The sequence below is a fragment of the Natrix helvetica genome (genome assembly GCF_964273705.1).
Source record: "Natrix helvetica genome assembly, chromosome: 3".
NCBI lineage: Eukaryota > Metazoa > Chordata > Lepidosauria > Squamata > Natricidae > Natrix > Natrix helvetica.
Window position 1 is genome coordinate 146,218,174 of NC_138549.1, and position 13,701 is coordinate 146,231,874.

The 13,701-nt window shown below is 37.7% G+C and overlaps 1 long non-coding RNA gene across 1 annotated transcript; it reads left to right on the forward strand.

Moving 5' to 3' along the window:
* The first annotated feature begins 6,213 nt into the window (after positions 1-6,213).
* LOC309388566 lies at positions 6,214-12,280 on the forward strand. Its single transcript, XR_014174809.1, has 3 exons — positions 6,214-6,562; positions 11,603-12,135; positions 12,181-12,280. It is a non-coding gene; the product is annotated as an uncharacterized lncRNA (long non-coding RNA).
* Positions 12,281-13,701: the final 1,421 nt, after the last annotated feature.

A 13,701-nucleotide genomic window follows, 5' to 3' on the forward strand; every position in this document is an offset into this window, starting at 1 on the left:
AATTAAAATAGTTGTAGGAAATAAGATAGCTGTAGGAGGTGATGACTCAGTGGCTAAGACACTGAGCTTGTCGATCAGAAAGGTCAGCAGTTCACCTATTCAAATCCCTAGTGCTGCATAACAGAGTGAATGTCTGTTACTTGTCCCAGCTTCTGCCAACCTAGAAGTTCAAAAGCATATAAAAATGCAAGTAGAAAAGTAAGAACTACCTTTGGTGGAAAGGTAACAGTGTTCCATGTGCCTTCAGCATTTAATCATGCTGGCCACATGACCATGGAGACATCTTTGGACAGCACTGGCTCTTTGGCTTTGAAACGGAGATGAGCACCACCCCCTAGAGTCAGGAATGACTAGCACATATGTGCAAGGGGAACCTTTACCTTTACTTTTTAGGAAATCTTTATAGATTTCCAAAATTATACCTCCCTCTCTGCAAATCCCAGCAAGGAATTCTGAGGTGTAAGTATGTTTTTTTTTTTTTTTTGCAAAGACCTCCACTTAATATTGGAAATATTTGAATCAGTTCAGACTATGACTCCCAAAATAATATTGTTTGGAGAAAGGAGAGCAATCATGTTGCATCAATGATATATTTATCCTGGACTGGAAACGTCCCTGATAGAAACTCTTTCTTCACAATGGGCAACAAGGAATTTAAAAGTTTTTTTTCATTTTCAACTTCAGCAAGTAATAACCTATTTTATATGGTAAAATAACACCGTTAAACAGAAAAGTGTTCCTACACTGTACTATATTTGAGATTGAAACATTAGACAATCTCAATATCTCAACTATAATTTCCAGCTATATTTATATCTAAGCGCAAAGAAGTGATTAACCATAATCACTGTAAACTGGTCCTTAATATTCCTTCTGAAATCTTGTTATTAAGAGAATCCTCAGAGAGGAAGCCTTCATACCTGGAAAAAATGGCATAGTAATGGAACTCTGTCTTCTGTAATTGCTGCCATCCATCATTCTCCCTAACCCACTTTTCTGATGTTGACAAAATGCAACAAAACATTTAAATATATTATTTATCTTCAGAAGTTGAAAGAATTAAATGCATCAAAAATCGTCAGTATAATTAGCAAATAACAGAACCCTATGGATTAAGCAGGATTTTCTAAATAAGTAACTATATGTTGAGATTCGCATATGTGGCACTGATTGGGATAGATTGAGGGGGGGGAAGACACTGAAATATAATGTTATCATATTTTATTTATCCAAATATTAAATTATTGTATTTTATTCCAATTTCATTTTAAATTGTATTTTATTCCAATTTCATTTTAAATTGTATTTTATTCCAAAATGGAAGGACTGCAAGGAACATAAATCCTTCCATTTTCCACCATTCAGTCAGAACTGAAGAAGCTTCTTTTTTTAAACAAACAAACAAAGTTTTATTGGTTTTTTTATATTTTACAAAGGGAAAAGGTAAGGGAAAAGTTACAAATTTTGGCAGCTGCGAAATGCGGTAGGTGCACCCCCCCTCCAAACTCATAGTATACATTTGCATAAGATTCAATATTAAGTAATAATATATAGTCAGTGTGGTAAATTCAATTGGTAATTTCGGTCAGTTTATATCAGGTGACTTTTCTTACTCATTTGTGTGATCTGAGCTTTCTTGATGTCGCCCCATCTCCCCTTGCTGGCAGAGCTCCGGCCCCTCCCGTGTCTTGTATGTCTGTTGGGGAGTCTTCTGGTTTTTCTAGGAGTATTGTTTTTCTCCATAAAGGCCTGCGCCTCTATGGGTGTATTAATTCTAACTCTTGTCTCCTCCCAGAATATTAACATACCTTCAGGCATCAACCATCTAAACCACACCCCCTTCTGGTATAATTTATTCGCCAATTGCGAATAATGTTTTCTTTTTTCCCTCACTTTCTTGGGGATCTGTTTCAGGATGGTTATCTCCTTATCTTTGTATGTCAAGGCTTGCCCCCTTTGTGCATTCAGAATTTCATCTCTTGTACTTTTCCTAAGAAATTTAATGTGTACCTCCCTGGGAACATTGTGAGTTCTAGCATAAGCTGAGTTCACTCTATAAGCCAGGTCTATTTCCCACCCCATCTGTTGTTTTTCCTTCTGAATATACTCAGCCAAAATGTTTGTCATGATGTCCCTTATATTTTCATCATCTGTCTCCATCACGTTTTGGAATCTAAGATAAAAAGACATTCTCTCAAACTCTATTTTCATTTGTTGGGTGTCAAGTTCTTTGTTTCCCTTCTGCACACCCTCTATCCCCCCCCCTCATCTCAGCCGCCCCATCCTCCAAAAGATCCAGTCTCTGTGAGTTCTTATTAATTTTATCCTGGTTCTCTTTAATTTCTTCTTTCATCTTCTTCAGTTGTCTCTTTATTTCCTCTTGTCCCTGTAGAATTTGCTGAAACATTTGATGAAACTCCAGGTCCGTAGATTTAGGTTGCTTTAAGGCTGTTAATGTTGATTGTGTACTAGGGCTGGAGGTTGCAGATGTCGGGGCAGAGGCAGCAAAGCCTGACTTTCCAGGAGGTGGTCTTTTAGATGCCATTGTTTATAAAGTAAAGAGTCCAGTCAATGTAGAGAAGGATCAGTCAGAAGGGTAGGACAGCCAGGAGAGTCCAGGAGACAGAGGGTCCAAGCAGAGGGGGATTTGCTAATCACCCTGGCAGAAGAGCAAAAGTTTTTCACTCCAGGGAACAAACAATCAACAAGAGAGTTATCCGAGTAGCACGGAGACAAAGACCGGAAGCCTGAAGTTTGAAAGGTGGAGTCAAGTTTCACATTTCATAAAGACAATGGAAGTGTGCCATCTTGCCCTGCCAGCTTCGGGTTTCGAGGCAACAAATAAAGTTTTCAAAGTTCAAAATTCCCAAAGCTTCCAGATCTCATTATATTATAAGTTTAAGTCCGAAAATCCACTTAGTAAGGGTGTGGCATCTTTAGTTTGGCTCTCCCCCTCCTCCTTCCCTTGGGCCTGAGAGCACACTTGTTTCCAGCCGCTTGTCCGAGGGGGGGGGGAAATCCCCCTCCCCTCCAGCCGCTCCTCTCCAAGTCAAGCCGAGAAATAAAGTTTGCACAACTGACAAATTTTAAAGTTAGTAATGGGAATGGAGGAAGTCTACGCCTCACCGCACCGCCACCGCATCCTTCAGCTTTCTTTATCTCCGCACAGCCTCACAGCGAAGACGCCGGAGCGTCTCCCCTTCGTGCTCCTCGGTGCCTGGAGCAAAGCGGGGGGGCCCTGCCGGCCGCCGCCGATCTAGGGGTCCCCCCACCATGCCGCTCCTCCGGCAGAACGCCTCTGCGGGGCATCCTGTGCCCCCCAAGGGGTGGGGAGCCCACCGGGGATGCGCGGGGCGAGCAGTCCCTGCCTGTCGCCGTCAGCCGCCGGAACCGGAGGTCAGAACTGAAGAAGCTTCTTGTATGAGTGAAATATCTTCAAGAAAAAGCAAAAGAAGTCCAGTTGCCTCTTGAAAAAGCACCTTTGGATATATTAAAGATCTTGGAATTGATTTGTACATGCACACCCAGAATGTTTTTATGTCTAAGTGTCAACTAAACTGAATTTATTTCCTTTTGATCATTGCAGACGACCTCTTCAGAAATCCACTTGAAAGATAGCATTTACTATATAACATAAATCCTTCCCAAATGCAAATTTGGGAGAGATGAATTGGGGAAAATTTAACTCTCTACTGTTATGTATCTACAATTGTTTATATATTGGGGATATCTTAAGTATTTACTAGCTAATGCGGACCCAAGCTGGTTCTGCTTTACAATGGTATATACAAAATATGATTTTGTTGTAGAATTGCAATGATATTAAAATACACTGAAAGAGTTTCCATGAATTCATACATTGTCACAATAGTTTTGTCTCTGAGAAGCAACCTTTTCCTGTATTAATATTCTTATTCTACATGAATTTTAAAAAACTAGGGCAATCCATCTTTTACCATTTTTGAACCATTCTAACTTTAAAATACATTTCTCACTAAGCTGTGGCATGAAATTTGACTACTCACTTTGAGATGTTAACTGCAGATTTTTTTCCCTAGTACTAGTATCACTAATTTTTGAAAAGCACCCAAAGACTTTTTCCTTGAAATTTGTTGAGGAGGCAAGGATCACAGGAACTATAATATTTCTTGTGCTTGGGGCATTATTCTCCAGTGAAGTTAGAGCTAGCAGAAAGAACTCACCAACTTCAAAGACAGTGAGTTGAACTTTACTCTTTATTTCTCATACTCTAAAATATCTCAGTTATATTGCAACAAATGACCCTGTTATAAAATAATAGAAAGAAGAGATGCATACCAGATTTGTCTATATTCTGATTCATGAATCTAATAAAGACATTTCAGTGGAATTCCAAGTTAGTGTAGAATTCTCTCCAAAAAAAGCCAGAATAGAAGGTGGAACTTCATGAAAACTTGTTGTTTTCCTTTCTGATATTAAGGTTCTGTTTTTGCTTTATGTCAACAATTCAAGGTAAGCCGTGTCATGAAACAGTGCAAGGATTACCAAAGCACAATTTCAGTGTTATAGGATACAGTGACAAAATCTTGAAAGCCTGCCGAACTTAATGTCTGCCTGTCTTCCTTCCAAATCCAATCAAGATGGGGTTATCTTGAGTTGGTTTCTTACACTTTCTCCAGGACTGAGATATCTTTTATTTTCCCTTAACTGGTTCTGAATAGCTTTATATAGGTTATTCTTGTAGTTTTTTTTTACACTTTACACTGTATCTTTCTTGCTCTTTATATTATGACCTTTGGAACATAGAATGCAATTTTAATGAAATCATTGGAAATTAAGCAGCTGAAGTAATTTCCAGTACTTCATTTCTGCATTGTACATGCAAATTCAATGCACATTTATATCAAATTGTTAGATCAAGTTGTATTTTAATCTTATATATGACTAGAAATTTTGTTTCAGAACAAAAATACAGATATATAACAGTGAAAAACTTCAGATATAGAACTTGTGAGCTTGCCATTTCTGAAAGTTTTAAAGAAGTAGCCAAATGGCTACCTATCATGAGTTCCATTGGAATTTTGGAATGCATTTTAACATAAATGCCAGACAAGATTTTTTTTTTTTTGCTTTTTAATGCTTACTTCTAACAAATATTATTGTAAAGAATTAATTTCTGAGACTGCAACTATATTTAAAGAGAATTTTGGAAATGAAATTCAGTATTATATTTATTTTCTTTGAGTTTTACTGTAAAAAAACAAATGAAGAATCCATCTTTGTTCAGTTTACTGAACTTTTGAAAACATCTAAAGAAATATAATAAATATATTATTTACATATATTATTATTTACATATAATAATATATACATATATATTATTATTTACATATACATTGCATTTCTAGCATAACCTTAAAATCAGAAAGAATTTCTGATAGGACCTTACATTTCTTAACCCACACATTGAAAGTTATGGAAAACCACTTATTAAAAAACGTCTAGTAAACAAGTTTTAAACATAGAAGTTGTAGGAGTTGAATCTGACTGGAAAATAGATGCTGTGTCCATTCCTAGCATAAACATACATAAATATCAATAAACTTACAAAGCACCAGATGACACAGTGAAGTTTCTAACAAATATTTTGAGTTTTGAATGACATAGGATGGGACACATTTTTCCAATATATCATTTGTCTCTTTTAAAAGGATATATTATTGCAAAGTAAACAAATACAGCATGCAGCAGCTTATTAGAGTTCTCTATAATGGATAATATGCTTTGTTTTTGGTTTTAAAACAGGAATATTACAACCATGCCTTTATTCCCATCTGTGAAATGTTGAAGGATATAGAAATCTAGGCTAATAATTAACAGATTCTCTGCTCTTTCATCTGTGGCTTATATAAAACCAATTTCTATTCAATTATATTTGAATGAATTAAGAAAAAGTCACTGCAGTATAACAGCTCTTGGTTCGCAGTATTTAATTGTCTGACCATCTAATCTAATCACTGACATCTCATCTTGCCACAGAATCCATGTCCTATTTGTTGTAGGGGAAAAGTTCAATTTCTCTTGTTTAAATATTAATTGGGAAGCAAGTTTGGGACTGAATTTCTGGCTTGCAATTTCAGCAGATCAGCAGACTCTGTTTATTCATCCGTAGAGGCTCCACTGTTCATCTATATAGGCTTTGCAAAGGACTGCCTGGCTTCAGGATTGTGGGCCTTCAAGCAATGACAACACGAGACAAGACTCTTTCCAGCTTGGCTTATACATGTACTCATAAACTGTATTGTACCAATGACATTATTAACTCTTTACTGGAAGAATTTTCTGCTGCTTTGAAAGAAGCAATGGTGAGATCAGTTATTCTAGACTAGGATCAGAGATTGTATTCAGCCGGTTCTGACGGGTTCTGGCAAACTGGTAGCAGAAATTTTGAGTAGTTCGGAGAACTGGCAGAAACCACCTCTGGCTGGCCCCGGTCTTGATCTATTTGCTACCTCCCAAGTTCCAGTGGATCGGCTGGGTCTTCTTTTGTTGTCCTGCACAGGAGAATGGAGCTGGAAAGCAGGTTGGTGGGGTGGGGAAGGAATGGGGATTTTGCAGTATCCTTTCCCTGCCATGCCCACCAAGCCATGCCACACCAACCAAGCCATGCCCACAGAACCAGTATTAAAATGTTTTTTAATCCCCACTGACTAGGATTCAGCATTGTCAATTAAGCAGTGGAGAAAGCGGTAATGCTGCATCCTCATGACTTGTTAAAGAAAAGGGATTATTGAGATTACGTGCAATATGCATTCATAACTGGATTTGGTTGCAGAATTAATAATCCCTATTATTATGACAAGTCTTCACCTCTGATGTCCCTCTATAAGGGAAGAGGAACTGGGATTGTAATTCTTTCTCAACTTTTATTATTATACTACCTACTCAGAACAGGTGAAATATCATGCTATTCATCAAATATATAAGAGGCCAGCAATATTTTCTTGGGGACACTATTGCATATGATAGCACAATAAATAATTTGAAATCTCATAAGATAGCAACTCAGACATGCATTTAATATGTAGATTTATTGTTGCATACAAGGACATCATATAAACTCTAGATATGGTCACTGGTCAGATTGAATCAAGGTTAACTAATGTCTTTAGGTTGAGTTGAATTAGCCAGGATATTTTAGATCTAAGAGTTTCTGAGTTAGAGACCTACTTTATTTATTCACTTGATTTATATTTTGCTGTACTGTTTAAATTGAATGCTCAGGTAACTATAATTTTAAATGTAACTATAATTTTAAATACATATTGTACATATTAAATATATATTTAAATATATACTGTATATAAAGATGACAATAGAGAAAAAATGGAAATACACTTTAACATAAAGAATGCAAATAAATAAAATATGAATAATCAAATCATAATTGTTAAAAGCATGGCATAGGAGTGGGTATCCTAGTAACGTGTGAAGATGTGCCTCTAAGGACTTCCGGTTCCGGCGGCTGACGGCGACGGGCAAGCTTTGCTCGCCCCGCACTTTCCCGGTGGGCTCCCCACTCCTTGGGGGGCACAGGACGCCCTGTAGAGGCTCCTGCTGGAGGAGCGGCACCGCGGGGGATCCGCTGGATTGGCGGAGGCTGGGGGGGGGCCCCGCCTCGCTCTAGGCACTGGGGAGCATGATGGGGGATGCTCCGGCGTCTTCGCTGCGAGGCTGACGGAAGAAAAAAACAAGCAGAAGGACGCGGCTGCGGTGCGGTGAGGCGACAACTCCCTCTCATCCCCTTCATTAACTTGGAAAAATTGCCAGCAGTTTAAACTTCACTCTCGGCTTGGCTGGAGAAGCGCGACTGGAGGGAGGGGGATTCCCCCCCCTTGGACAGGTGGCTTGAAACAATTTCGCTCTCAGCCCCAAGGGAAGGAGGAGGGGGGAGAGCCAACTAAGGATGTCACGCTCCTATTAATGGCGAATTTTGAACTTAAATCTACAATGGAATGATGATCTGGAAAGTTTTGGAAACTTTGAAAACTTTGTTATGCCTCTAGACCCGAAGCTGGCAGGGCAAGATGGCACACTTCCGCTGTCTTTATGAACTGTGAAACCTGACTCCACCTTTAAAACTTCAGGCTTCCGGTCTTTGTCTCCGTGCTACTCAGACAAATCTCTTGTTGATTGCTACCTTTTGAACTCCCTGGAGTGAAAAACTTTACTCTATTGCCAGGGTGATTAGAAAAATCCTCCTCTGCCTGGACCTTCTGTCTCCTGGACTCTCCTGGCTGTTCTACCTCTCTGACTGATCACTCTCTGTACTGACTGAACTCTTTATTCTACAAACAATACCTCCTAAAAACCACCTCCTGGAAAACCTGGCTTTGCTGCCTCTGCCCCGATATCTGCAACGTCCAGTCCTAGTACACAATCAATGATAACAGCTTTGATGCAACCTAAAACTACAGAGACTGAGTTTCAACAAATGTTTCAGCAACTTCTACAGGGACAAGAGGAAATAAAAAACAATTAAAGGAGATGAAAGAAGAAATCAAAGAGAACCAGACCCAAATCAACAAAAACTCAGAGACTGGATCTTTTGGAGGGTGGGACGGCTGAGATGAGGGAGGGGATGGAAGGGGTGCAGAAGGGGAACAAAGAACTTGATACTCAACAGATGAAAATAGAATTTGAGAGAATGTCCTTTTATCTTAGATTTCAAAATGTGGTGGAAGCAGATGATGAAGATATAAGGGACATTATGACAAGTATTTTGGCTGAATACATCCAGAGAGAGAAACAAGATGGGGTGGGAAATAGATTTGGTCTATAGAGTGAATTCAGCTTATGCTAGAACGCACAACGTACCCAGGGAGGTACACATTAAATTTCTCAGAAAAAGCACAAGAGATGAAATTCTGAGTGCACAAAGGGGGCAAGACTTGAAATACCAGGACAGGCAAATAACCATTCTGAAACAGATCCCCAAGAAAGTGAGGGGAAAAAGAAAAAGCTATTCGCAGCTAGCGAAGAAATTATACCAGAAGGGGGTGTGGTTCAGATGGCTGATGCCTGAAGGTATGCTAGTATTCTGGGAGGACACAAGAGTTAGAATTAACACACCCATAGAGGCACAGGCCTTTATGGAAAAAAACAAAGCTCTCTTAGAAAAACCAGATGATCCTACACCAGATACACAGGACACGGGAGGGGCCGGAGCTCTGCCAGCGGGGGGAGATGGGGTGACACCGAGAAAACTCAGATCACAAAAATGAACAAAAAAATCTGCTTGACATAAATTGACCGAAATTATTAATTGAATTTATATGCTGACTATATGTTACTATTTACTAATGGAACTTTCTGTAAATGTATACTTTGAGTATGGAGGGAGGGGGCACCTACGGCACATTGCAACCGCCAAAATTTGTACCTTTCCATTACCTTTTTCCCTGTAAAATTTTAAAAAAACCAATAAACTTTGTTTATAAAAAAAAAGATGTGCCTCTAAGAACAGGGACACCAAATGCAGAAGAGACTGTCTTGCAGATTTTAAAATCTGAGCAGTTCATAATGGAAAAAAGATTGTAGAGAGTTATGTTTGGTGGCAAAAAATTAAGAGTCTAATAGCACCCTTTCTGATTGACAAATTTTACTAAAAAGCAGAAGTTTTCATGAGCATCTTTCACAAGATAAGCAGTCTCTCTGATGGTTAGGGTTTAAACAGCGTGGGGTTCACAATTTGTTACCACTGGTTCGCCGCGAATGCATGCCCCACTTCCATACATGCACCCGGCCTTCCGGGCATTAGTTTTGCTCACACACGCACCTTCCGCAAAAACGTGACTAAACATGACTAAATAGGACAGCATAGAACTGAATACCACATCTGATTTAAACATTTAGATCAGGGGTGTCCAAACTTGGCAACTTTAAGACTTGTGGACTTCAACTCCCAGAGCTGGCTGGGAAATTCTGGGAGTTGAAGTCCACAAGTCTTAAAGTTGCCAAGTTTGGACATCCCTGATTTAGATTTTAAAGATTGAAACCAGCACTAACCTCTATTTTGAATTGAGCCACTAGTTCAAAATTTTTATTAATTTAACAAACCATAAAATACAAAAATATAAAGAAAAATGAAGGTAAAATAGGGGAGGAAAAGGGGAAGGGAGAAAAGTGCAGGCTGTGTGTGTATTTGGGGGGGGGGAAGCAATGACATCTGACTCCTTTTGGTGCAGTAGAATAAGATAATGACATGAACCTTCAGCTTTTTACTTTGATATAATAGTATATACTAGCCATTTCTAAAGAACCAAACCTATCTAATCAGCAAAAGCTGAAATCAAAGTTTCATTTTTTTTTCATCTCAAGCACAAATTCCAAAGGCAGTTTCCAAGTGGAAACAAAATTGTGTTCTTTTCTTTAATCAAAGCAGCCAATTTAGTCATTTCTGCTAACTCCATCAACTTTTTTCAGCTCTTTGTTTGTTGTAGAAATCAAAGTGTCCTTCCCTTTTTTGTGCATAAAATAATCTTGCTGCCATAGATAGCCTGTACTAGAGTAAAAATGGTTCTGCTTGCTTCTCATTTCTTTTCCTTGAAGCAGCCTTTTCGGCCTTTTCTCATCACTCATTTTCTTTTAGTGTTCTCTAGCAAACACATCAAATCCTGCAACAAACAGCTTTTTCTGTGAAATATGTCTCCCCAAAAGTGCAGATATAGAAGAACAGAGGCTGGCTCCTTGTCATTACCCACACCACAAATTCACACCCACCAGATGGCTGAGAAGGGAAACAAAAGTTATATATCCTCTGAAAATTTATTGGGTGATTGATTTTATTTGTGTGGCTACCTGTTTCATTCTCTCCTGGCAGAATAACACATGAAATTAAATACACTTTAAATTCTTATTGGAGCCAAAAAATGTATAATAGCTTTGAAATACATAGTTTTACCGTACATTAAATAACCTAAATATGCATATTTAATTAAATATATTTCACCAATAGAATCATGTTATAGAATTGAGCAGGACTCTTGAGGTTATTGTGTCCACTTCTCTGTTCAGTACAAAAATCCAATTAAAGATTTACCAGCAGACAGCTTTTCAATCACTGTCTGAGCACATCCAATGAACTGAAATCCATCGCCACCCTCTATAACTGGTTCTGTTAGAATACTTTTATTGTTAGGAAGTGTTTTTTCTAACATTCAGGTGGAATCTGTCTTCCTGTAATTTAAATTTATTCATGCATGTCCTGTACCTTGGCCTTCCATATGACATTCTCTTTCAAGTATTTGAAAAAGGGCTATCATATCCTTTCCCAGTCTTCTTTTTTTTTCATCCATTCAATCATGTTTGACTGTCTGAAATTGCCTGGACAAAACCCGTGCTTTTCTTGGTAAAGGTTGTGAGTGGTAGTTTGCTATTGTATTTTTTCCCAGGGCTGAGCAAAAGTGGCTAATCCAAGGTCACTGAGTTGCCTTTAGATCTAACGCAGGTCTACAACCCTCTGTTTCCCAGTTTCTAGCATGATGCCTTAAACGGTACTGAAATCTGGCTTTACTTTTAATTTTTTTTATTCTCTCTATATTTTGTTTTTCTGATTATCCAGAACCTGCCTGTTCCAGTTTTTCAAATCCTTCAAGTGTGGTGCCAGAACAAAACACAACACTTTAAATAAAAGCAAGTGCATTTATTTTACTTTTGTTGTCCAAGCAATGAAATTGTAGGAATAATTCTACATTTATTATTCCAATATATTTTTCACAAGTACTATTCAGCTAGTGATGGCAAACCTATAGAACACGTGCTGGGAGAGGAGGAGCCAATGTCGCGATGATACGGATGTGCGATCTCGATGTTCCTAGACCGCAGCCAATACTTTTGCCGCTGGGTGGTCCAATCGGACCTAAACCGTCCCGCAGAGACGGTGAACAGGAAGAATATGTCTTGCTGATCTCAGGGACATCGCAAAGTCCCTGATCAATGTAAGAGAAGTTCTTCAAACTGGTGACAAAAAATCCAACCATTAGGCTGATGAAGTCGGTGCGGCTCCAAAATGGAAGGATATGGAAAGAGAAAGTGTTTCGAGCTGGTGAGGAATTTTTACCATTTTAAAAGAGACTGCCTATAAAAAAACTTAAAGTCAATTTAAATTTGAGAACAGAAGAAATAAGTGGTGGAATTAAGCTTTGAATAGTTTTGGACAGTGGGTTATCTTACTTTTTAAATGCTATTTTCCTGGATGGAATTTATGCAAGCCTTTTCAAATGAATGAATTAAGTTTTCTTCTTCTATTTTTTTTCTTTTATTATTCTTTGTAACCTATGGACTAAAATTATCCTCTTTCATTACTGTGGGTGTTTTTCTAACTCATTCAAGAATCAGACCTTTTTTTAACTTAAAATACAGAAAAGATACAAAAATAAACAAAGAAAATTGCAACAATAACACTGCTACTCAGAGGGTGGAGGATTGTGTGTCAAAAACGAAACACTTTTACTTTTCTTACTGATTATCCTGGCTTGGCACTCCAAGGTCTCACTGCTTGTTTATAGAGTGTGATAAGAAGAAAAGCATACAGATGTCCCTTTGAAGTATATCTTTAACCAGAGAAGAGTGAAAATAAAACTTTATTGTGAATCTATGCTTATCACTGTAAAAACCTTCCAAGCTAGAGCAGCAGTGTTTGTTAGCTGGAGATAATGGCACAACTTTAACAGCAGAAAGAAACTTTAAGCCTGCAAAAGATATTCTTAGAAATTCAGAAATTATCAAACACATTTTAGAGGACAGAGAAGAAGTTGGAACACTTAGAGCATTTAACAGTAAAATATGATGAAGAAGTTGGAGATGCTAACTATTTTTGACAAATCCATGCTAGATACTATACCATTTATAGGAATCTCAATGGTAAAATCTTCTCGGTATCGATCGGTTAGATTATGTACTCTGTAGAAGCCTGAAAATCTGCTTTTTAAAAATTCCACCTTTATTATTTTTTATATACCATTTTTGAAAATAGAGGCAACATTTAGTCTTCTTTAGCCATTATACATTTTGGCTGTTCTCCAGGATTTCCCCAAAACATAGAAAGATTCAGCCAGATTATAGATGAGTTATTGCAGGGGTTCTCAAAAATTTTATTCTCAGGATCCATTTCATTCTTTAAAATAATTGATGACTCCAAAAAGCTTTAGTTTTTGTGAGCTTTATCTATCAATATTGATTATATTAGAAATTTAAATTGAGAAATATTTATTTGACTTTGACACTCAGGGTTTCCTAGACCACAGTTTGAGAACCACAGTCTACACCATAGGAATGCTTCAACTCATTTAAAGAAAATTAAGTATATCAATATGCTTCCATAAAGCTTCAGTAATGTCTACTGATACATTTTTTTTAGTATAAGGCATACTTATTTTTGAAAAAGACTGAACCCAAATTGCTAAGTAGCATCGTCTTTTCTTTGTTGTCCATTAATGTTCAGTTCCCTTCACTGAACAGTGATGTCATGATTCTTTTCTCATTCTTTTATTCTGAACATATCTTTGAAAAAGACCATTTTTGACTTCATAAACCTCACAAATTTACATTTTTAAATTTATTTTTATTAGTTTCTGCTACATAAAAAGTATAAAATAAGAAAAACAACACAGAAAGTGATTCCTACACACTCTCATGTACACACAATAATTGTACTGAGTA